General features: G+C 40.9%; 1 long non-coding RNA gene across 2 annotated transcripts; it reads right to left on the reverse strand.

The window, feature by feature from the left end:
• Positions 1-24,937, reverse strand: LOC309652254. Of its 2 annotated transcripts, XR_014258622.1 has the most exons (4): positions 24,614-24,937; positions 24,283-24,465; positions 22,250-23,802; positions 1-1,666 (listed from the first exon to the last, which is right to left on the reverse strand). It is a non-coding gene; the product is annotated as an uncharacterized lncRNA (long non-coding RNA). The 2 variants fall into 2 exon arrangements; XR_014258623.1 differs by having other exon boundaries at positions 24,283-24,937.

Consider the following 24,937-nt stretch of genomic DNA (forward strand, 5'->3'; position numbering starts at 1 on the left):
AGATGGTTGCAAGGATTAAAGGAGAAAATACATGTAAAGTGCTTAGCCAAGTAGTACTGGGTGCGTAGTAAATGCTTATTAATATTCACTAGAACTTAAAATGTAATGATGATGGGAAATGATAGCACAGGAACATGCTTATAATAAAATGTGGAGTAGAAGAAGAAGTCCAAATGACTCTAATTACCTTAAAATTATATGTATATATATATATATACATATATACACACACACACACACATACACATGTCACATGTATATATAACATAAAAATAATATCTGGATGTTATGAATAGAAATAATGCTGGAATAGGGACTTCCCTAGTGGCCCAATGGGTAAGATTCTGCTCTCCCAGGGCAGGGGGCCCAGGTTCGATCCCTGGTCAGGGAACTAGATCCCGCATGCATGCCGCATCTAAGAGTTCTCATGCCACAACTAGGAGGTCCGCATGCTGCAACTAAGACCTGGCGCAGCCAAAATAAATAAATAAAAATAAATAAATAAATACTAAAAAAGAAGAAATACTGGAATAAAATATGACAAAATGTTATCAGTGATATCTTTTAGGAAGCATGATTACAGGTGATTTTCTTTTCTTTTTTATACTTCTCTGTATTTTCCAATTCTCTACCACTGAATGCAGTTACTTTAATAAGTTGAAAAAGAACAATAAATGTTATCTTCAAAGGATAAAAGAAGGTGAGAATGACTGGGGCATCCTAGATTTGGGGAACCAGAAGTGAGATGACACTGGAGAGCTAAGTAGAAGGCAGGCCACGTAGAGCCTTGTAAGCTACCTCGGGGCTTTGAGACTCGTTATCTTTGAATGGCAATGGAAGGCCAGTCAAAGGTTTTAACCATGGGTGAGGGTTCACACTAGATTCAGGGTTTCCAACAAAAGATGGTGAAGTAAAGGTATATTTGTTACACTCTTTTGTTCCAAGCCCACAGATTTGAATGAAGGAAAACAAAGGAAAATTCCATCCATACTGAAACTAAGACATGGCTACTATGCCCCAAACAGCAATGGATATTTGCCAAGCAAAGTGAACCCTGGGCGAAGTTATGGGCCAATGTGGGGCAGGGAGTAGGGGGGCGCGGAGAGCTAACAAATAACTCTCCAGATCTCAAGCAGGGTGTAAATATCTCTGCACATAAGTGAGAGGGTTTTGAGGCATCTACAGGCAATGGGTTCCTTGAGAATGGGCTGGGGAAGGGGGGGGTGTGAGTGGGCCATGGTGGAATAGAGACCATCGCTGTATAGACTTATTTCCACCCTGAAAAACTATAGGGAAAGCAATGGTGAAGAAAAGACACCGTGGATATGCCATTTTTGTTTTCCCCAGCCCAGATAAATGTTCTCTAGAAAGTAAGGCCAACTGGTAGCCAGAGTCGGATAGCAAAGAGAAGTCAAACCAAGCCAAACCAAACCAGACAAAAAACATAAGTCCATGAAAGAAAAAATTCCAATGAGCTGAAAAGTTAAACTAACCAATCTCCCCAGGAAACAATACCTTCCCCTTCCCCCAGGGAAGAGATACAGATTTGGATACAGTTTTCTAAGCCATCATACCTGACTTAGAAATAAGTCAGGCTACCACAGCATACTTCCTTTCATCTTCCTCACAGTGTTCCTTTTGTTTGTTTGTTTGCAGCAAAATTTACCTACAATAAAAGGCACAAATCTTAAGTTTACAATTCAATGAGTTCCGGCAAATGTATACACCTCGGTAATTACCATCCTGATCAAGAATAAAATAGAACATTTCCATCACCCAAGAAAGCTCTTTTGTGGCCCCTTGCAGTCAAACTCTAACTCCCCTTCTCCCCTCCCGCCAACACAATCACTGTTCTGATTTCTGTCACCGTTGATTAGTTTTGCCTATTCTTGAACTTCATATCAACGTAATCACAGAGTACGTACTCTTTTGTATTTGGCTCCTTTTGCTCAACATAATGTCCTTAAGATTCATCCACGTTGTTCCACGTATAAGCAATTCATTCACTTTCATTGCTGACTAGTATTCCATTGTGCGACTAGAGCACATTTATTTATCCAGTCATCTGTTAACAGACATTTGTATGATTTCCAGTTTTTGGTTATTATGAATAAAAGGGCTGTAAACATTCTTGTACAAATCTTTTTGTGGACATAAGTTTTTATTTCTTTGAATGAACTGGAGTAGAATTAATGGTCATAGTACAGGTGTGTGTTTCACATTACAAGAAACAGACAGTTTTCCAAAGTGGTTGTACTATTTTATACTCCAGCTGCAATGCTGGATGTCAGTTACTCCACATCTTCACCAAAATTTAGTGTTATCAGACTTGTAAATTTGAGCCATTTTAGTGGGTGTGAAGAAGTATCACATTGTGGTTTTAATCTGCATTTCTCTGATGACTGGTAATGTTGAATACCTTTTCATATGTTTATTGGCCTTCATATATTTTCTTTTGCAAAGTGTCTTTTCAAAAGTATTTTATGCATTTTAAAATTGGGTTGCTTCTTATTTTATTACTGAAGGCATTCTTTATGAATTCTGGATACAAACCCCTTGTGAGACATATGCATTATGAATATTTTCTTCTAGACCATAGCTTGCCTTTTCATTTTCTTAACTGACTTTGGATGAGCAGAAGTTTTTACTTTTGATGCAGCCCAATTTACAATTTTTAATGATTAGTTTCTTTTGTGTCCTGATTAGGAAATCTTTGCCTTCTTAAATTCATAAAGATAGTTTCCTACATTTAATTCTAGAAGTTTATAATTTTAGCTTGTCTGCTTAGGTCTATGGTTCATCTAGAAGTAATTTTCGTGTATGAGGTAAGTTTTTCTTTTAATGTATGGATGGTTTGTTGTTCTAGCAAAACTTTTTGAAAAGACTTTCCTTTTTCCTATTGTCTTGGCTTCTATATCATAAATAAATAGACTGTGTGTCTATATCTATTTATGTATTATATTTTGTTTCATTAATCTATTTGTCTTTATGACTTGATTTCTGTCTTGATTTGACAGCTTTATAATAATCCTTGAAATTGAATAGTGTGAGTCCTACAACTTTTTTTTTTTTTTACTGTTTTTAATTTATTTATTTATGGCTGTGTTGGGTCTTCGTTTCTGTGCGAGGGCTTTCTCTAGTTGCGGCAAGCGGGGGCTACTCTTCATTGCGGTATGCGGGCCTTTCATTGTCACGGCCTCTCTTGTTGCGGGGCACAGGCTCCAGACGCGCAGGCTCAGTAGTTGTGGCTCATGGGCCCAGTTGCTCCACGGCATGTGGGATCTTCCCAGACCAGGGCTCAAACCCATGTCCCCTGCATTGGCAGGCAGATTCTCAACCACTGTGCCACCAGGGAAGCCCCGGGACTGAATTTTTAATGATACTTAATTTAAATTTCATTTAATTTTAACTAATCTTATATTAATTAATTTTGGCTAGTGGTTACCAAATGTTTAGTATCACTCTATACTCTCATACGAACTTTTAGAAAGGGAGACTTTCAGACAATCAAGTCAGTGAGAGACTTGTTTTAACAGTTATCAGAATATACTGAAAAGTCACTTTTATCCAATCAATATGATACTGACATAAGAAGAGACAAAGTAATCAGTATAAAAGGATAGAGAATCAAGAATTATAGCCCGTGTATATGAGAAATTAATAAATGACCAAGTCATAGTTCAAACCACTTTTTTTGAAAAGTATGAATTTGTTCAAATAAGTGGTATATTACAATTGGATATCCATATGGAAAAAATTAAAATGGACTCCATCTTCCATGATATAAAAAATAAATTTCAGAAGAGTTAAAGATGTAAATATAAAATTAAGCAACTAGAATCTTCAGAGAAAATTAGGCGACTACATGTACAATATAGGGTCAGAGGAAACATTTTTAACCAAGATTAAAAACACAGACACTATAAAGAAAAAGATAGATGTATTTGGCTTTACATATAAAAAAATGTATCTAATTTGCAAGGACACTTGTTGCTGGTAGGGGCTGACTGCATCACTCTATATGGGACAGAAAGCTAGGGGAGGGGAGCGGGCTACAGAATCAGGCTCTCCACTGAGGGACTACTAGATCCTATGACCATTTCTCTCTTTTGGAATGGGAATGTCTATCCAATGCCCAACCCATTATTGTATTTTGGGAAGCAGATAACTTATTTTCTAGTTTCCCAGGTCCACAGATGTAGAGGAAGTTAGACCCAAGGTGGATCATATCCAAATCCTCACCTACACCTGATTTAGATCATTTACCAGATGAGATTTTGAACTTTTTGAGATTTTAAACTTTTTGAGTTGATGATATTTATATGAGATTTTGGATTCAGAGTCAATGCTGAAATGAGTCAAGACTTTGGGGGGTGTATTTTGCACATGAGATTGATGTGATTTTTTTTGGGGGGGGGATGCAGGCAGAGGGCAGACTGTACTGGGTTGAATAGTGTCCCTAAAAAATTCATCTCCACCCAGAACCTCAGAATGTGACTTTATTGAGAAATATGGTCTTTGCAGATGTAATTTGTTAGGTTAATATGCGATCATAATGGATTATAGCGGGCCCTAAATCCAATGACTAGTGTCTTTATAAGAAGGCCATGTGAAAACACACAGGGAAGAAGGCCAGGTGATGATGGAGGCAGAGACTGAAGTCATGTGTCTACACGCTGAGGAACGCCAAGGATGGCCAGCCGCCACCAGAAGCTAGGAGAGAGGCAGGAGACGGGTTCTCCCTCAGAGCCTCCAAAAAACAAACAGCCTTGGGTTTCCCTGGTGGCACAGTGGTTAAGAATCCGCCTGCCAATGCAGGGGACACGGGTTCGAGCCCTGGTCCAGGAAGATCCCACATGTCGCGGAGCAACTAAGCCTGTGTGCCACAACTACCGAGCATGTGCTATAGAGCCCACGTGCCACAACTACTGAAGCTCACGTGCTACAACTACTGAAGCCCACGTCCCTAGAGCCCGTGCTCCACAACAAGAGAAGCCACCGCAGTGAGAAGCCCGCGCACCGCAACGAAGAGTAGCCCCTGCTCGCCGCAACTAGAGAAAGTCCGCACGCAGCAACGAAGACCCAACGCAGCAAAAAATAAATAAATAAATTTATAAAAAGCAAAAAACAGCCTTGTTAACACCTTGGTTTCAGATGTTTAGAATTGTGAGACAGTAAATTTCTGTTGCTTGAAAGCATCAAGATTGTGGTGCTTTGTTACAGCAGCCCTAGGAAAGGAATACAATGCTCTAGCTGAGCCTCTCCTTCAGTGCTAGTTAACCCAAGTGGGCTTTCTTCTATTAAATAACAGTTGCTGGGGCTTCGTCACATGTCCTTTGCCTGTGACTTCTCATTTATCTCTCTCCTTTTTCAATTTTGTAGAGGTATAATTGAAATGCCCTATTTCATTTCTCTTTTGCATGCACTGAGAATTTGGGGGAAGCTCCGGGCAGTGTCAAGAGATGATCCACCTCCCCCGCTCAGCCTCCTAATGATTACAGTGGCTTAGTGAGCACAGCAGTGTTTCTAAAACCCTTTAATTCAATAAGTATTTAAACAGTAAAAACAGCCTCAAACAAAACTTTTGCATGACAAAGGATACCATAAACAAAGTGAATAAACAAAGAGCTGGAAAGATATTGTATCGCATAAGACAATCAAAGGCATACTTTCTGTAATATACAAAGAGCTCTTATAAATTGACAAGAAAATGAAAAACAACTCAATAGAAAACCGAGGAAAGGGTATAAACAGACTAGTAACAGAAGTGCAAATTTAAATGGCAAAATCATATGAAAAGACGCTCAAATTCATAAGCAGTTAGAGAAATGAAAAATGAAGAAGCAATAGTCACTTTATATAAAACAAAGTGGCAAAGATTAATAAAGAACAACGCCACCACTTCTTAGCGGTAATTTAGGGAAGAATGACATAAATTGTTGATTAAACTGAAGCATTGCAGCCTTATTTAAAAAGTAACCTGGAAATTCCTATTAAAATTAACAAGACAAATATCTTTTGACCCAGGAGAGATTTTTTTTTCTGTACTGTTCAAAATGAATGACAAAAAAGAAACAAGAAAAAAATTGAATACCCATCAGGAGAAAAACAGTTAAATAATTATAGTAGATTTACAAGATGGAATAATATGCAGCATTTAAAAATCGAATCAGAGAGGGAATTCCCTAGAGGTCCAGTGGTTAGGACTCCTCATTTCCACTGCAGGGAAACAGGTTTGATCCCTGGTCTGGGAACAAAGATCCCGCAAGCCATGTGTGTGGCGTGCCCCCCCTCCCCCAAAAAACCTGAATCAGAGATAAATAAGATGACTTAGAGGTATTTCCATGAGGTGTCACTGAGAAAAGGAAGATGCAAACAAATTACATAGTATGAACCTATGTTTTTAAACACTCACCAGATGAAGGCATGTATGTTTGTTTATCATATCTGTTTGTAAGATAGATTGCATTATGGCTGCAATTTTGTGCTCCTCTCTGTACTCATGCCTTTGCCATGTAACTTCACAGTTTCCTCCATCAAGAGACGAAATAGATTTCCCTGCCCATTGATTATGACGTGAGCCAATGAGATGTTAGCTGATGTGACACAAGCAGACTCTTGAAAAAGTGCTTGGGTGATTGGACTTGCCTGCCTATATTTCTCCTATCTCCATGGGAAGGATATTCCTGGGTTAGCTCACTGATCCCAGGAGGAGGATGAGGGATCCTTGAATCAGAGCAACTCTAGCAAAGATAAAAGTTATTCCAGACAAACCCAATCTAGAGCAGAGCCCCTAGCAGATCCTGAGATGTATGAGCAACCAAGAGTGACCAAACCCCAATCTCATTATTTATGAACTATAATATTATGTAACTGCCATATTAAATTACTGAGTTCATTATGCAGAATAACTAACCAATACTCTGTGTGTGTGCATGTGTATGCGTTTATCTGTGTATATACATTCTGTCTGCATAGGATTAAATGTCTGTAGATAAAATAAAAGTATCCGCGGGACTTCCCTCGGGGCGCAGTGGTTAAGAATCCGCCTGCCAATGCAGGGGACACGGGTTCGAGCCCTGGTCCGGGAAGATCCCACATGCTGCGGAGCAACTAAGCCCGTGCGCCACAACTACTGAGCCTGCGCTCTAGAGCCTGTGAGCCACAACTACTGAAGCCCAAGCGCCTAGAGAAGCATTCCACAACAAGAGAAGCCCCTGCTTGCCACAACTAGAGAAAGCCCGCGTGCAGCAACGAAGACCCAGCACAGCCAAAAATAAATATAAAAAAATAAAATAAAATAAAATAAAATAAAAGTATTCACAATAGGCTAACCAGGATTATGGATTATTAGTATCATGTAGTTTGATGTGGGAAGAGAGAGAGAAGGATCAAGCAAAAAGTAAAATATAAAGAAATAAATACATAAATAAAAGGATTGCTCTAAAACAAAATACATGTATATTATCCCATGTATCTACACACACACACACACACACACACACACACACACACACACATGCAGTGGGTTAGATAGTGCCCCTCACCAAAGACATGCCCACTCCGTATCTCAGAATATGGCCTTATTTGGAATAAAGGTCTTTGCAGATGTAATTAAGGTAAGGATCTATAGATGATATCATCCTGGATTACGGTGGACCCTAAATCCAAAGACTGGTGTCCATATAAGAGACAACAAAAGACAATATACAGAAACAGAGAGGAAGGCCATGTGAAGACAGAAGCAGAGATCAGAGTAATGCATATACAAGCCAAGGATTGCCAGCAGCTTGGAGACACCACGAGAGAAGCCTGGAACAGATTCTCCCTCAGAGCATACAGAAGGAAGCGATCTTGCTGACACCTTGATTTCGGACTTCTGGCCTCTAGGACAGTGAAAGAATAAATTTCTGTTTTAAAACACCAAGTTTGTGGTACTTTGTTGTGGCAGCCAGAGGAAACTAATACATATTCTATCTATGGTGTTCATCAGTCAAGATGGTGTTCAGCTTGCAAATACCATAAAACTGACCACACCCACTTTCTTATAGATTCATGCTTTATTATAGGTATATATGGTTATCTTCCTTATGGTGACAAATGGATGCTGCATCTGAGGCACCAAGCTGCTTTTCCAATGGTAGGAAGGGAGGAAGGGCAAATAGAAAAAGGTGAAAGGCAGATGCCAGTGTGGTCTGTCCTCTTTTAAAAAGTTTTCCTGAGAGCCACTGAGAAATTTCATCTTTCACGTCACTGGCCAGACCTGACCTCTCCTAGCTGCAAGGAGGCATAAAATGCAATCATATCCTAGAGATATTTTGAAGATTGAGCCAGTGTGATTTATTGATGAGTTCAATGTGAAGTTAGGAGAGATGTAAAGAAGTAAAAAATACACAACTGGAAAAATGAAACTGCTCTCAATTAAGAAGAAATGTACAATTATAAATAAGTTACATGTTTAACTACAATGAAGTATCACCTCACACTGGTCAGAACGGCCATCATCAAAAAATCTACAGAAAATAAATGCTGGAGAGGGTGTGGAGAAAAGGGAACCCTCCTACACTGTTGGTGGGAATGTAAATTGATACAGCTACTATGGAGAACAGTATGGAGGTTCCTTAAGAAACTAAAAATAGAACTACCATATGATCTAAGCAATCCCACTCCTAGGCATATACCCAGAGAAAACCATAATTCGAAAAGATACATGCACCCCAATGTTCATTGCAGCACTATTTACAATAGCCAGGACACGGAAGCAACCTAAATGTCCATCAACAGAGGAATGGATAAAGAAGATGTGGTACATATATACAATGGAATATTACTCAGCCATAAAAAAGGACAAAATAATGCCATTTGCAGCAACATGGATGGACCTAGAGATTGTCATACTGAGTGAAGTAAGCCAGACAGAGAAAGACAAATATCATATGATATCACTTATATGTGGAATCTAAAAAGAGGGTACAAGTGAACTTATTTACAAAACAGAAGTAGAGTCACAGATGTAGAAAACAAACTTATGGTTACCAGGGTGGTAAGGGGGGAGGGATAAATTGGGACACTGGGATTAACACATACACACTACTATATATACAATAGATAACTAATAAGGACCTACTGTATAGCACAGTGAACTCTACTCAACACTGTAATGGCCTATATGGGAAAAGAATCTTAAAAAAGAGGGGGTATATGTATATGTATATGTATAACTGAATCACTTTGCTGTACACCTGAAACTCACACAACATTGTAAATCAACTATACGCCAGTAAAAAGTTAAACAAAATAAGTTATATGTTTTTGACAAGGAAAAGGAAAGGGGCTCAAGGAAGAGATAGTAAGGGATGATAAGATGCTGAGTAAGAGATACAAAATGTACTGACAGGATTCAGGAAATATGGATAATAACAAAACAATTATAGAAATAACAACTACATTTGTAATGTAAACTATGGACTTTGGGTGATAATGATGGGTCAATGTAGGCTCATTGATTGTAACAAATGTACCACTCTGGTGGGGGATGCTGAGAGTGGAGGAGGCTGTGGGTGTGTGTCTATTTCGGGGACTTCCCTGGTGGTCCAGTGGCTAAGACTCTGTGCTCCCCATGCAGGGGGCCTGGGTTTGATCCCTGGTCAGGGAACTAGACCCTACATGCATGCCGCAACTAAGAATTCACACACCGCAACTGAAGATCCCACACACCACAACGAAGATCCTGCGTGCCGCAACTAAGACCTGGTGCAGCCAAAGAAATAAATAAATAAGTAAAATTAAAAATAAATAAATAAATAAAAATTTAAAAGTCTATTTTTTAAAAACCAAGCATACAGAAAAATATAGATGTTAATAAACAACCCAGGTACCCCCAACCCAATTTTATCAGATATTGACCTATTCACCATGATTTTTAAAAATGCTTCTTTAAATGAAGTATTTCAGATTGCTGGAAAAAAACACCACATTTGAAAGGCAAAAAGTAGAATAGGTATTAGTGCTATCAGAAGAAAGTAATATGGAGACAGACTTGAAAAAATTGTCCAATATGAATTGGAAAAGGGGAAATAAATGAAACTAAATAGGAAAAAAGTGACAGCTATGAAAGGGAGACAAAAGAATACCGATAAGCTCCAGAAGAAAAGGGTAGAAAACCTAGAGGAGAAAAAATATTCAATGATAAAATTAAAGGAAACTTGCTTGAAATTAAGGAAGACACGAATCTGTGGATTGAGTGTATACTAAATTCAAGGGAAAAAGTGATTTAGAATAGTAAATAGACATATACAAGTAATGTTACTGAACCTCAATGAATACATAGAATCTTATGGGCACCCATAAGAAAAGCTAGAATAAATCAGGGAGACTTCAGACTTCTCCAGAGCAACACTCAGCCATGGAAGATAGCAGGGTATATTCAGAGTTCTGGGGCAGGGAGTGTGATCCAATAATGTTATAGTCAGTCTAACTGTTGTCCAGATTAAAAAAAAAAGGAATATATTTTAAACCCTACAAAAACTCACAGAATATTGCACCCACAAGCTCTTCTTGGGAAAAAAAAAATCACCTGATGACAAAATCAAGCCAACCAAGAGATGAATTGAAATTAAAAAACCAAGGAATGGGGAAGCTGGTAAAATCTAATTACCATAGAAACAGCTTGATATACAGAGATTTAAATTAAAACAATGGGCAAAACATCAGGCAAATGGAACGAAAGTGAAAAATTAGTCAGCAAAATTAATATCCTGTAAGGTTAAATTTTTAAAAACACATTAAAATGGCAAAGAGAATCAATTTTTAATGATAAAAGGTACAATTCAAATAATGAACTAACACTTATTTGTGCAACAAGTAATATATATTCAACATGCATACATTAAAAGCCTGAAGGAACTACAATGAGAAATCGATAACATGTCCAAAAATTGGAGACTTTGACTTACTCTGCAGTAACACAGACCAAGTATACCAACTCCCCACCTCCCACCATCATCAAAATCTAAGTAAGGTTTTATTGAGGATTTAAATAACATAATTAAGATAATTGATTGAATAGATATATATTAAACTTTATACCCTGAAAACAGGTAATATTTCCTTTTTTTCATGTATCCATAGAACTATAAGAAAGACTTTGTCTTTAGTTCTAAGATTTCATCAACAATAAGATACACCAATGATTCAAGAATAGCAGTAGAGGGCTTCCCTGGTAGCACAGTGGTTAAGAATGTGCCTGCCAACGCAGAGGACATGGGTTCGAGCCCTGGTCCTGGAAGATCCCACACGCTGCGGAGCAACTAAGCCCATGCACCACAACTACTGAGCCTGCGCTCTAGAGCCCGCGAGCCACAACTACTGAGCCTGCGTGCCACAACTACTGAAGCCTGCGTGCCTAGAGCCCGCACTCCGCAACAAGAGAAGCCACCACAATGAGAAGCCCCGCACAACGCGACAAAGCGTAGTCCCTGCTCGCCGCAACTACAGAAAGCCCACGTGCAGCAACGAAGACCCAACACAGCCAAAAAAAAAAAAAAAAAAAATAGCTGTAGGGAAAAAACCTTAACAGTTGTCAATTTTCTTTTAGTAGACATTTTGAGGTATGCTACAATTTTAAAGTGATTTAAACAAAACATGTTCATCAAATTTAAGATGTCATCAGATTGTAAAATCTAACATTATTTTATGTTCCACTAAGAAAGTAAAAACGCTGCCAATTATGTAACTGCAAGATACCATTAATTGTTGATAAGATGTCCCATTTCATAAACATTAAAATGTGTCTTAGAATCAATAAAAAGGGCAGTAAAATTAAAGTTTATGTTAGAATTGAAGGAATAAGGCATAAGCAAAGAAAACTTTAATAAATCCCCAGAGTAGAAATCATGCAGATTATATTTGTTGACCCCAAATAATGAAACTTAACTTAATAACAAGCATAGAAACTAAAATAACTTATATTATATAGAAATTTTAAAAATCTCAAGTAACTTTTGGGCCAAAGAAGATATCAAAGCCACAAATAGAGTCTATCTAAAGAAGAATAATTAAAAGAACTAAAGCAGCAATCAAAGAAAAATCCATACCCTTAAGCAGTTTCATTACTAAATAGGAAAGATGAAAACAAATGAATTAAATAGTCAACTTAATAAGTTTTAAAAAACTGGCAAAACAACAAAGGAAAGCAGAAAGAAGAAACTCATAAGGTAAAAAGTATAGTAAAACCAAATGTAAAATAGATAGCTAGTGGGAAGCAGCCGCATAGCACAGGGAGATCAGCTCGGTGCTTTGTGACCACCTAGAGGGGTGGGATAGGGAGGGTGGGAGCGAGATGCAAGAGGGAGGGGATATGGGGATATATGTATACGTATAGCTGATTCACTTTGTTATACAGCAGAAACTAACACACCATTGTAAAGCAATTATACTCCAATAAAGATGTTAAAAAAAAAGATGTGGCACATATATACAATGGACTATTACTCAGCCATAAAAAGAAATGAAATTGAGTTATTTGTAGTGAGGTGGATGGACCTAGAGACTGTCATACAGAGTGAAGTAAGTCAGAAAGAGAAAAATATCATATGCTAACACATGTACATGGAATCTAAAAAAAAAATGGTTCTGAAGAACCTAGGGGCAGGACAGGAATAAAGATGCAAGTGTAGAGAATGGACTTGAGGACATGGGGAGGGGGAAGGGTAAGCTGGGACGAAGTGAGAGAGTGGCATGGACATATATACACTACCAAATGTAAAATAGATAGCTAGTGGGAAGCAGCCGCATGGCACAGGGAGATCAGCTCGGTGCTTTGTGACCACCTAGAGGCGTGGGATAGGGAGGGGGGGAGGGAGACGCAAGAGGGAGGGGATATGGGGATATAAGTATACGTGTAGCTGATTCACTTTGTTATAAAGCAGAAACTAACACACCATTTTAAAGCAATTATACTCCAATAAAGATGTTAAAAAATATATATATAGTAAATTAGAAAAAATGACAGAATTCATAAATCAATTCAAAAGCAGTTGTTTCTTCAGAAAGGGGACAAAAAGCTAAATGGCCTAAATGAGAAAAAAGGATGACTATGAGAATGAATACAAAAATCTACGAATGAGATTAGGTTTATTATCATAGAAACAGAGGATCTTGAAAGAACTAGAAGAAAATACTTGACACAACTCTGTGGATAAAATGGATAATTTTCCAGGCAGATAAAAAGTATTAAAAATGACTTAAGGAAAGATTAAAAAAACCCAAATGGACTCATAACCAAAGTTGTTGTGTCAGTAAGGCCCATCCGAGAAAACAGAAACTGCCCTAGGTATTTTAACAGAGAGGTTTTAATGTTGGAATTTAATTACACAGGTGGTGGAGGGCTGAAAGAACAAAAAGGCAAAATTGAGGCAGTGCAGAGATAATAGCTGTAAGAAGCAGCTGCCACTCATAAGGTTGGGGGAAGAAGAAAGGAGAGGTTGGCATTACTCAAACCTAAGAGGTCAGACAAGAGGCTCCAAGAAGTTGCTGCTCAGACCTTTGTAGAGGGGTCCTGCCAGCTGCTGCTGGCGTCCCAGTGCTCAGAAGAGCAGCTCCACAGGGCTGGGATATGGAGCAGCTGAGAGAGATTTGTCTTAGGTAGGGTGATTAGAGAAGACCCTTGAGTCTAGATCTGAAAGACAAGAATGAGCCAGCCAAACACAAAGCAAGGGAGCTGAAGGTGACAGATCTGAGATACGTTTAGGATTTTGTGACTAATTGGATGTGAAGGATGAAGAAGAGAAAGATGTCCAGGGTGACTTCCAAGTTTCTGGCATATGTAACTAACTGGCTGGATAATGGTGCCATTTCATGAGAAATGTGATACTTAAGGGAAGCAGGCTTGGCAGAAGTGAAAGTATGGTTTTGGACATGTTGAGTTTGAGGTGCCTGGGAGGCATGACTGTGGAGAAATGGGGTGAATATATGGGTCAGAGGCTAAGAGGGGTCTCGGCTAGAGACACATATTTTTTAAAATTTATTTATTTTATTTATTTATTTCTGGCTGAGTTGGGTCTTCATTGCTGCATGCGGGCTTTCTCTAGTTGTGGCGAGCCGGGGCTACCCTTCGTTGTGGTGCGCAGGCCTCTCACTACGGTGGCCTCTCTCTTTGAGGAGCACGGGCTCTTGAGCGCAGGCTCAGTAGCTGTGGCGCACAGGCTCAGTTGCTCCGCGGCATGTGGGATCCTCCCGGACCAGGGCTCGAACCCGTGTCCCCTGCACTGGCAGGCGGATTCTTAACCACTGCGCCACCAGGGAAGCCCCGAGACACGTAGTTTTGAGTCAACCACATATGGATGACATTTGACACCATGGCACTGCCCAGGGTAAAAGAACAAGGGGAGAAGAGAACAGGGTCTAACAGGGAGTCCTTATGAACTCCAACATTTAAAGACTGGGTAGAGGAGGATAAACTAGCAATGGAGACTGAGCAAGAGAGAAAGGAGGAAAACATAGAAGCTGAGGAAAGAGCACAGTCCAATGAGGATGTGGTCGGCAGTGTCAAGTGCTGACAACATCAAGTAGCAGAACTGAAACCTTGATTTGCACCATGGACAGTCACTAGGAGCACCAGCAAAAGCAACTTCTGTGGAGTGATGGCTCTGGAAGCCAGAGTGGAGTGGGCTGAGGACTGAAAAGGAGGTGACAGAGATGCTTAGGCAACTCTGGGGAAGGTAGCCCGTGAAGGGAACAAGAGGGATGGTGTGCTGGTGAGGGGGTCAGGGATAGTTACTGTTGGTGGTGGGTTTTTTATAATCAAAACCTTTTTGATCCATTGCACTCTTATGAAAACTAGAATTTGGGGCAGTACTTAAAAAATACTATGATTCAACGCTGATATCTGACCACCTATGCAGTGTCTCTGCTTGATGTATAATATGTATCTTGAAATTAACATGTTTAAAATTGGATTCTTGATCCTCTCATTCAAACATGCTCTGCCAGGACTCTTTCCCATTTCAGTGTTAGCTCTTTTTGGTTGCTTGGATCAAAAACTTGTCTTCCTTGATTATCTTTTTTTCTGACACCTAAATGCAATCCATCAGCAGATTTTACTGGCTCAACTTTTTAAATATTACCTAGAACACAACCACTTCTCACCACTGCCATCTTTATCTAAGCCACTTTCATCTCTCTCCTGGATGATTTCAGTGGTCTTCTAACTGCCCATCTAGTTTCCACCCTTGCTCCTCTGGAGACTATTCTCAACCCAGAGAATAATACAGGGTTCTTTTCATATGTAAATCAAAGCATGTCATGCTTTTGCTCAAAACACTCCAATGACACCTCTTCCTCCAGTAAGAGCTAAAGTCTTTAAAACAGCTTACAAATCCCTCTGTGATCTGATCCCATTGCCTTTCGGATCTCATCACCTAACACTCTCCCCTTTACTCTATCTGCTACTGCCACACTGGCCTCTTTGTCATTCCTTGAATATTTCAAGCGTGCCTCTGCCTCAAGGCCTTTGCACTGGCTGTTTCCTGTTTGCCCTGCTTTCCCCCCAGCTATCTGCATGGCTAACCTCCTCTCCTCCTTTCACTTATGATTTCTCTTTAAATTATTTGTTCTTCAAATACTACCTTTCTTGGCTAAATAAGTTTGAGAGATCTAAACCATGAATGTGGTAAATGTTCACATTATGTATGATGAGGAATTTGTGAACTGTTTTAAGAATGTGTGCTGAGGGCTTTCCTGGTGGCGCAGTGGTTGAGAATCCGCTTGCCAATGCAGGGGACATGGGTTTGAGCCCTGGCCCGGGAAGATCCCACACGCCACAGAGCAACTAAGCCCATGCGCCACAACTACTGAAGCCTGAGCGCCTTGAGCCCCTGCTCTGCAACAAGAGAAGCCACGACAATGAGAAGTCCGCACACTGCAACGAAGAGTAGCCCCCACTCGCCACAACTAGAGAAAGCGCACACACAGCAACGAAGACCCAATGTAGCCAAAAATAAAAACAAATAAATAAATAACTTTCTTAAAAAAAAAGAAAAAAAGGAATGTGTGCTGAGAGAAAGCATAGTGACAGAACTGACAAGAAAGGAAGGAAGGAAAGAAAAGAAAGAAGGAAAGAAAAAGAAAGAAAGAGGGGGAGGGAGGGGGAGGGAGGGGGAGGGGGAGGGAGGGGGAGGGAGGGGAGGGGGAGGGGAGGGGGAGGGGGAGGGGAGGGGAGGGGGAGGGGAGGGGGAGGGGGAGGGGGAGGGAGGGGAGGGGGAGGGGAGGGGGAGGGGAGGGGAGGGGAGGGGGAGGGGAGGGGAGGGGAGGGGAGGGGGGAGGGGAGGGGAGGGAGGGGGGAGGAAGGAGAAAAGAAAAAAAAAGACATCATGTATCCCAAAAACTTGCAAGCGGAAGAGGTCCAAGGCCCCAAACAGTTCTTCACACTACAAAAGATAGATGAGCTACAAGAAAATACAGGTATTTATTGTCATTCACAATTCTCATATACAGCCTCATGATATAGACTAATACAATATACAGTGAAAATATATCATAGCCAGGTGACATATTAACAGCCTACCATATGCTTGATATTCTGTAAGGTGCATACTTCATCTTTAATGCTTCCATTAACTCTGCAAGGTGAGGAAACTGAGGCTTACAGAGGGTATGTGTCTTCTCTGAGCCCACAGGCTAGGAAGTGGCAGAGGAGTGATTTACACCTGGGGGTTGTGGGGTGGGAGACGGGGATGGGTCTGACTCCAGAAGCTTTGCTCTTTCCACTACACTATGTGATCTGACACCTCCACCCTCTCAAGTAGATAGAATGTTTGTTAGAGAAAACTTATTTCTACCTAATTTTGGTATTATAACACAAATTTACTTGGATGTTTCTATGACCTTAATAAGAATGCTGTCATAATTTTGGAATTAATCACTTACTTCGCAATGTGTGGTGGGTTTAATTTTTTCTGTGGTTAACTTATTGATATTATACCATCATATACAGTATCTTGTAGGTGAACTTGACCTCCTTGCACACCTCATTGTTTGGAATGGATCATAGAAGGATTCCAAAATAGTTCGAGACTTGGGAGTACATCATACTCCTATTAAGCATTCCTCCCATTTCAATTTCTGGCCCTGTGGTGGGCAGAGAGAGAGGAGGGGGGTAGGAGCAGGGAGGGAGGGGAGGGGAGGGAGAGTGGTGGGTGGAGGGGAAAGGGGAGGGGGAAGGGGAGGAGCGGGGGCAAGGGGAGGGGAGAGGAGACTGTTTCTGTCTGGAAGATAGGTTAAGAGTTGTGTTCTAGAAGGAAGGCAAATTAATACCTTATGCTTGAATAAATAAAAAATAGAATTTTGAGTAAACATGACATTAGATAGTAATAACCCAAGCACTCTATTTTCCAGCTTTGGAGGAATTACACAAATGGTACAAAGAAATGCAAAGTACTTGAACCAATTGGTTGAATGTACAGAGGTCTGGTCCCTAGAATAGGTCAAGAGTGACATTTATAAAGGCAGCTGAAATGGTCATTCTTAGCGGCATCAGTTTGCTTCAATCTGGAGCTAACAAAGCTGAACATGGTGTCTGAAACTAAATGAAAAAACAGGAGGGAATGAACAAACCCTAAACCCACATTAGAATTTCTTAATTTAATACTTAGTAGATTCCTAGGAATCTTCAATTTGTAATATTCTGGATACTGAATCCAAAGCCCAATGATTTAGATAATCTGCTAGTGAAGGAGACTAAATGAGAGAGAGAAGTTTTCATACACAGCAACGTTGTTCATTTTTTCTCTTATAGACTTTTTGTTAAGTAAATCAAGGTTGTTCTTTCTAAAACCCCAAATCTAATTACTAAGTGAATCACCTCAGCATTTCCACTTATAGTTTTTTTAAAATAAATTTTATTTATTTATTTATTTTTGGCTGCGTTGTGTCTTCATTGCTGTGCGTGGGTGTTCTCTAGTTGCGGTGCGTGGGCCTCTCATTGCGGTGGCTTCTCTTGTTGCGGAGCACGGGCTCTAGGTGCACGGGCTTCAGTAGCCATGGCACACGAGCTCAGTAGTTGTGGCACGTGGGCTCAGTAGTTGTGGCTCACAGGCTCTAGAGCGCAGGCTCAGTAGTTGCGGGGCACAGGCTTCGTTGCTCTGCGGCATGTGGGATCTTCCCCAACCAGGGATGGAACCTGTGTCCCCTGCATTGGCAGGCGGATTCTTAACCACTGTGCCACCAGGGAAGTCCCTCATCTATAGTTTAAATCAGGATTGCAATGATATTTGAGCCCCTCCAACAGAAACCAAGTAAGTCGTTTCTAAAGATACTGTGCAGCCCCAAATAAACATTTTTGATAAATATTGCTGACTGAACTCTGTGCCACAAACAAACACTTTCTACTTCCAGCCAAGCAATCACCCACTTGGCACAAAATGAAATTACACGAGACGTTCTGTGTCTTAAAGATGGAAAACGTTTCCCTGTCTAATATTCTTCCAGGAACAAAACGACAATTATAACCATGATAATTATGACAAAGTCGCTTATTAATGGTGTACACATGAATTTGTTTCCAAATTTCTACTAATTGTAAAACAAAGAGAAATATCGTATGATGTCGCCTATATGCAGAATCTAAAAAGAAATGATACAAATGAACGTATTTATAAGACAGAAACGGACTCACAGACTTAGAGAATGATCTTATGGTTACGGGGCGTGAGGGGGAAGGGTGGAGGGAAGGGATAGTTAGGGAGTTTGGGATTGACATGTACACACTGCTATATTTAAAAAGGACCTACTGTATTTTACAGGGAACTCTGCTCAATGTTATGTGGCAGCCTGGATGGGAGGGGAGTTTGGGGGAGAATGGATACATGTATATGTATGGCTGAGTCGCTTTGCTGTGCGCTTGAAACTATCATAACATTGTTAATCGGCTATACTCCAATATAAAATAAAAAGTCAAAAAAATAATAAAGAGGCTTTTTAAAAATAAGATTGGGACAAAATGCTAACCACAACATATTCAGACATGCCAGAACCTGAAAGCTTAAGGTTGGAGGCCAGCAGACTCACTACTGCCATGTTTCCAGGTTTTAGCATCTCCCTATCTTCTCCCAACTAAATCTTCATGAGGGTGTTTCCTATAATGACAATTACATTGAGATTAAATACCACCCCCTACAATTTTAACTTGGAATATTATGATGCAATTTCTGCATTTTTGTATCATGTGACAGTGGCTCCTCCATGGCAGATGACAAAAATGCCCTTCTTCCCGATTCCATAAAAGAAAAACTGGCCATTAACTTGGGACTCTAGCAAGGCATTTAGCAAGGCCTCTCATAATATTCTGTGGTCAAGAAGAAAAATATAGGCTAGATGACTATACAATTAACATGATTCATAGCTGGCTGAAACAACATACACCAAAAGGTGCTAATTAATTAATTAATTAAAGATGCTAATTAATGGGCTGATATCAAGCTGAAGAAGCTTTCCAAATGTTCCAAAGTACTTTGCCCTTTGCCCAGCCAGTGCTGCCTGTAAATAACTTGGATGAATATGTAGGATAGTTATCAAATGTATGGGTAAGACCCAAACACATTAGAGCACCGAATTAGGACCTAAAATATTGAAACAGGCTGAAGTAATGGGCTAAATCTAATGAGATAAAGTTTAAGTAAGATAATTAAAAGTTCTGTACTTTGGTCCAAAAAGATCTGCCCTGCTCAAGAATGGGATACAGAGAACTGGACAACTACATGTAAAAGAATGAAATTACAACATTCTCTAACACCACATACAAAAACTCAAAAGGGGTTAAAGACCTAAAAGTAAGACCGGATACTACAAAACTCCTAGAGGAAAACATAGGCAGAACACTCTTTGACATAAATTGCAGCAATATCTTTTTGGATCCGTCTCCTAGACTAATGGAAATAAAAACAAAAATAAACAAATGGGACCTAATTAAACTTAAAAGCTTTTGCACAGCAAAGGAAACGATAAACAAAGCGAAAAGACAACCTATAGGATGGGAGATAATATTTGCAAATGATGTGACCGACAAGGGATTAATTTCCAAAATATACAAACAACTCATATAGCTCAATATCAAAAAAGCCAACAACCCAATCAAAAAATGGGCAGAAGATCTAAACAGACATTTCTCCAAAGAAGACATACAGATGGCTAACAGGCACATGAAAAAATGCTCAACATCGCTAATTATTAGAGAAATGCAAATCAAAACTACAATGAGGTATCAGCTCACACTGGTCAGAATGGCCATCATCAAAAAGTCTACAGATAATAAATGCTGGAGAGGATGTGGAAAACAGAAACCCTCCTACACTGTTGGTGGAAATGTAAACTGGTACAGCCACTATGGAGAACAGTATGGAGGTTCCTTAAAAAACTAAAAATACAGCTACCATATGATCCAGCAATCCCACTCCTGGGCATATAAGCAGAGGAAACCATAATTTGAAAAGATACATGCACCCCAATGTTCATTGAAGCACTATTGACAATAGCCAAGACATGGGAGCAACCTAAACATCCGTTGGCAGATGAATGGTAAAGACGATGTGGTATATATATACGATGGAATATTACTCGGCCATTAAAAAAGAATGAAATAATGCCATTTGCAGCAACATGGATGGACCCAGAGATTATCATACTAAGTGAAGATAGCCAGAGGAAGAAAAATATCTTATGATATCGCTTATATGTGGAATCTAAAATCAAATGATACAAATGAACTTATTTACAAAACAGAAATAGACCCACAGACATAGAAAACAAATTTATGGTTACCAAAGGGGAAAGGGGGGAGGAGGGATAAATTAGAAGTTTGGAGTTAACAGATACACACTACTATATATAAAACAGATAACCAACAAGGACCTACTGTATAGCACAGGGAACTCTACTCAATATTTTGTAATAACCTATAAGGGAAAAGAACCTGAAAAGGAACATATATACATGTGTAACTGAATCACTTTGCTGTACACCTGAAACTAACACATTGTAAATCAACTATACTGCAATTAAAAAAAAAAAAAGAACGGGATACATAGAATTTTGTTAACCAGCAGCATATGGATGTAGCAGTTAAAAGAAGTCCATTTAAATAGTAGGCAGCATTGTAAGAAATAGATATTTGTTGGGTAGTAGAAGGAACATTGGTTCTGGCATCAGCAAACTAGGTCAAATCCCAGTTCTGCTACTTTGGCTACTTAAACTCTGTGATCCTTACTTCCTTCTCAGGGTTGTTGTGAAGTTAAAATGTGTTAACATGTCTAAGTTCCAAGCACTTGTGTGCAATCAATATGATCTAGAAAAGTTACCATTTACAGTAAAATAGGTGGCCACGCCACTCCATTCTGTCCTAGAAAAGATGGTGCTTGAATGAATTCCAGATGCCACACTTACAAGCAAAGTGGAGCTACTTCCAGAGACGGTGAGCAGGATGGATGAGCAACCTCAGAGAGACCACGAAAAACTGCTGCAGGAACTTGGAATAGCTGGCTTGAAAAAGAGTGGATTGGAGACCCTATCTATTGATATCTGACAGTGGGCTGCATGGCCTCCCAGAGGGCTCCAAGATGGGAGAACTAACCTAGAAGATGGAAATTACAAGAATGTGGGCCAGGGTGACCACTTGGTGGGGATGTTGTGAGCAATTTCAGCACAAGTGGATGGCTGGACTAGATGGCCTTTAACAAGCCAGTCTGATTGTCATATTTCTACGACACTTAGCATGAAGTGGTTCCTTCTAATTTCTACCTCAAAGTAATCCAGAGTCTCCACTATCTTGAGTTGGGCTGGTTTCTAGCTTTTCAAGGATACCACCCTCCCACCAGCTCTAGGCCAAATCTCTTATTTCTCCAATGTGCCTTCTTTGACCAGTTTATTGTTGTTCTGTATTTTGTTTATGAATTTCTGGTTACTTTAAATGCCATCTTTCCCGGAACTATCCAAAGGACACAGAAGGGGTCATTTGTGAACGCTTTTTGGGAGATGGACCAGCAAAACGTGATGTTATGGTTGCTGAAGTAAGAAGGGAAATGTGGGAATTAAGAATCTGAACTGAGCTCCGGAGTTGGAGCTGTGGACCAAGAAGTGGGGTGGGTGCCAGACTCCAGACAAAGCTTTTACTGAGAATTTAGCGTATTGGGGAGGAAGCAGAGACCAGAGGCCTGGAGCCTGCTGGCCTGCAAAAAGTACTCAAAAGTTGTTTGCTCACCAGACGACTTCTGTTTTCCAGAGGCAAAATGAGGCCTGGGCAGGTTGCTCAGCATCTCCAGCCTGTTCCGGATTGCAACTGGGAAAGCGCCTAGGGCAACCGCAGAGGCTCTTCGCCTCCGGCCGGGCCAGACCCGCCCGCTCCCCTCCCAGCTGACCCCAAGGAACCATTTTAATTTTTTTTTCCAGGCGCAAGTGGAGGGGAAAATTGGCGGCGCTCCTGTTGCCGGGGACGCCGCCGCCACTTCGGCTCGGCTGGGGTGAAAGAGGACGCTGGGGGGAGGGGGCCGTGGCTCCTGACTGGCTGGGGCACGAAGGCTTATTTGCATAATACTCCTTGACGGCACCTGATTGGCTGAAGCCGGAGGGGCGGTGGTGGGGTGATTCCAAGGGCCGGGAGCTCTGGCTCCGGACCTTTCCGTTCAGGAGTTACCCTGGTGGGCGTGAGTTGTTCTTCTGGCCCTGTGGGAGCCGAGAAGGCCCGGTTTGGGAAGTTTTGCAAGCAGGTGCATGAGCCATCTTTCTCTTATAGTGTTTAAGAAATGTGAAAGAACAGGAGTCAAGAAACTGGGGGATGGAGAGTGACCTCGACACCAGAAGAAGGAAGGAAACAGACCGGGGAGGAGTGGAGGCCAAAAAGAAGGCATTAGGGGCTTTCTCCCAAGCTGGGCGTTTTTTGCTGGGATCCCTTTGCTAGATCACTTGAATTTCCGTTTTCTGCGAGTCATTATCACACTTTGCTGAAACTGGGAAGAAAAGAGGCAGGATTCCGGCATTTAGTAACTCAGATTTGAATACTAAGTTTTCATCAGAGGTATACGGACTTAAAATATCCAGAGGGTCTGTCATGGGAGACAAAATACGTTTTAATTTATAGAGAATCAGTTGTTGGAAACTGGATGTGTGTGTGGGTTTTTTTCGAGATTACTTCTTGCAATGCTTTTTGTATGTCATTGCACATAAGGGCTTAAAATCAAGCTGGACTATTTTGTACTTGCCGGATGCCTAAGCAATGGGGGGAAGGGTCTGTGGATCATCATAGACCATTTCCACATTTTAAGGTTTCTGACTCTTCACATAAACACCTTTAGACTATGATAAGATCCTACATAAAGTACAATTTCATCTTTGTAAAGTACTTTGTATTTACATAATAATTTGTACATCTATTATCTTATTCACCCCAAATCTGGCACAGCCCCTGGGAGAAGCTCCATTTTATTGATAAGGAAACTGGGGCCGGAAGAGTTTGCAAGTCTCCACGTGTGTAAAGAGGAGGGTGAGATTATTTTAATACTTGAAATTTATATAATGCTTTTTTGCTCTATATTTTCCTTTCCATTGATTCTCCCAAAGCCCCTGATAGGTTGAGCAGGTAACATGATTCCAGTTTTTCTAGATAAGAAAACAAGGGCTATGATCTGGCAGAGCTAATAAGCCCTGGGAAGGGGGCTCCCCAGGCTGAGCTCTGTCTCCAGAAGTCACTGACTCCTGTCCAGCCCTTGTCGCACCAAGTCACAGTTTCATTCAAAAGACAATTAGAAAGATGGTTTGCTGTGGGAAAAAATTAAATATATATTATTAAGGTGAAAGAAACAGGGAAAAAAATAAACCTCTTATTATTTGCTTCTCCCTTTTGGCACTTTTTGTCCTGTGAAAAAACAGTATACTAAAAGCACCCCTGAAAGGTTTTAGAGAAAAGAGATTCAAAATTAGAAACTTGAGTCTTCTTGAATTATCTGTAGGACTGTTGGAGAAGACTGGTGTATGAAGGACAGACATGGCATGGGGATTGAGATGGTGAAACAAAAATGAAAACAGGCTGTGGTTTGGAGTCTCAAAGTGAAATTGAAGGTGCAAGGCACTTAAAAGTTAAATCCAGCGATTTGGTAGCTAGTTTAGGCCCTATTAAATGACCTTGCGTTTTAAGAACTATTTTTGGAAAGGTACATTTCAAACTCCCCTCCTAAAAAAATATTGGACACCTCCCCCCTTTTCTGTTAAATGATGAAAGACACCCAACACCGGACCTACCTACTGTCACTCTCTCCTGGCCCTTTGGCAGCCAAAAGGCCACACGGCCTGGGGCCTGGGATCTCTGAGTAGCGGGACTTGGACAAAAGTCAGGAATTTGGCTGCTTCACCGCATTGTCACATCTGATCTCTTGGAAAAATGTGCAGATCCGATGGTGGGTCGCTCTTCATCCCTGGCAAAGGCTGTTACAGGAAATATTGGGAAAGACCTCGCCAGCAGGGAGGCAAAAGCCTCCGAGGTCCCCCTCCCCCAGCAGCTGGCCAAGGCCAGGGCCACGGCGGGAGCACCACGCGTCCACGTGCACCCGGCATGCCCAGTCACCCTTCTTACGTAAGAGTCTTGGGATGGAGTTGCTGCTGCTGCGGGTCCCTCTTCCCCGACGGCTATTAATAAACCGGATCGGTAGTTTCCGGGCCACTGCCAGCATAGATGCGGGGTTGGGGGCCTCACTTTACAACCTGGGCGCCTGCACTTCGGTCATCCCACCCTGGGAGCATGAGCAAGGCGCACCCATCCCCCCGCACTCCAGCCCGCCCTCTTGCCGGACCGGACGCCGGCACCTTCTTTACCCGCACTGTGCCTGGCCCTCCCCCCAAGCTGGCCTGCTCTGCACTCGGCGATGGCTGGGTGCGGCTGTTCTGTCCCTCCTCTGCC

This window comes from Balaenoptera physalus, assembly GCF_965194825.1.
Source record: "Balaenoptera physalus genome assembly, chromosome: X".
NCBI lineage: Eukaryota > Metazoa > Chordata > Mammalia > Artiodactyla > Balaenopteridae > Balaenoptera > Balaenoptera physalus.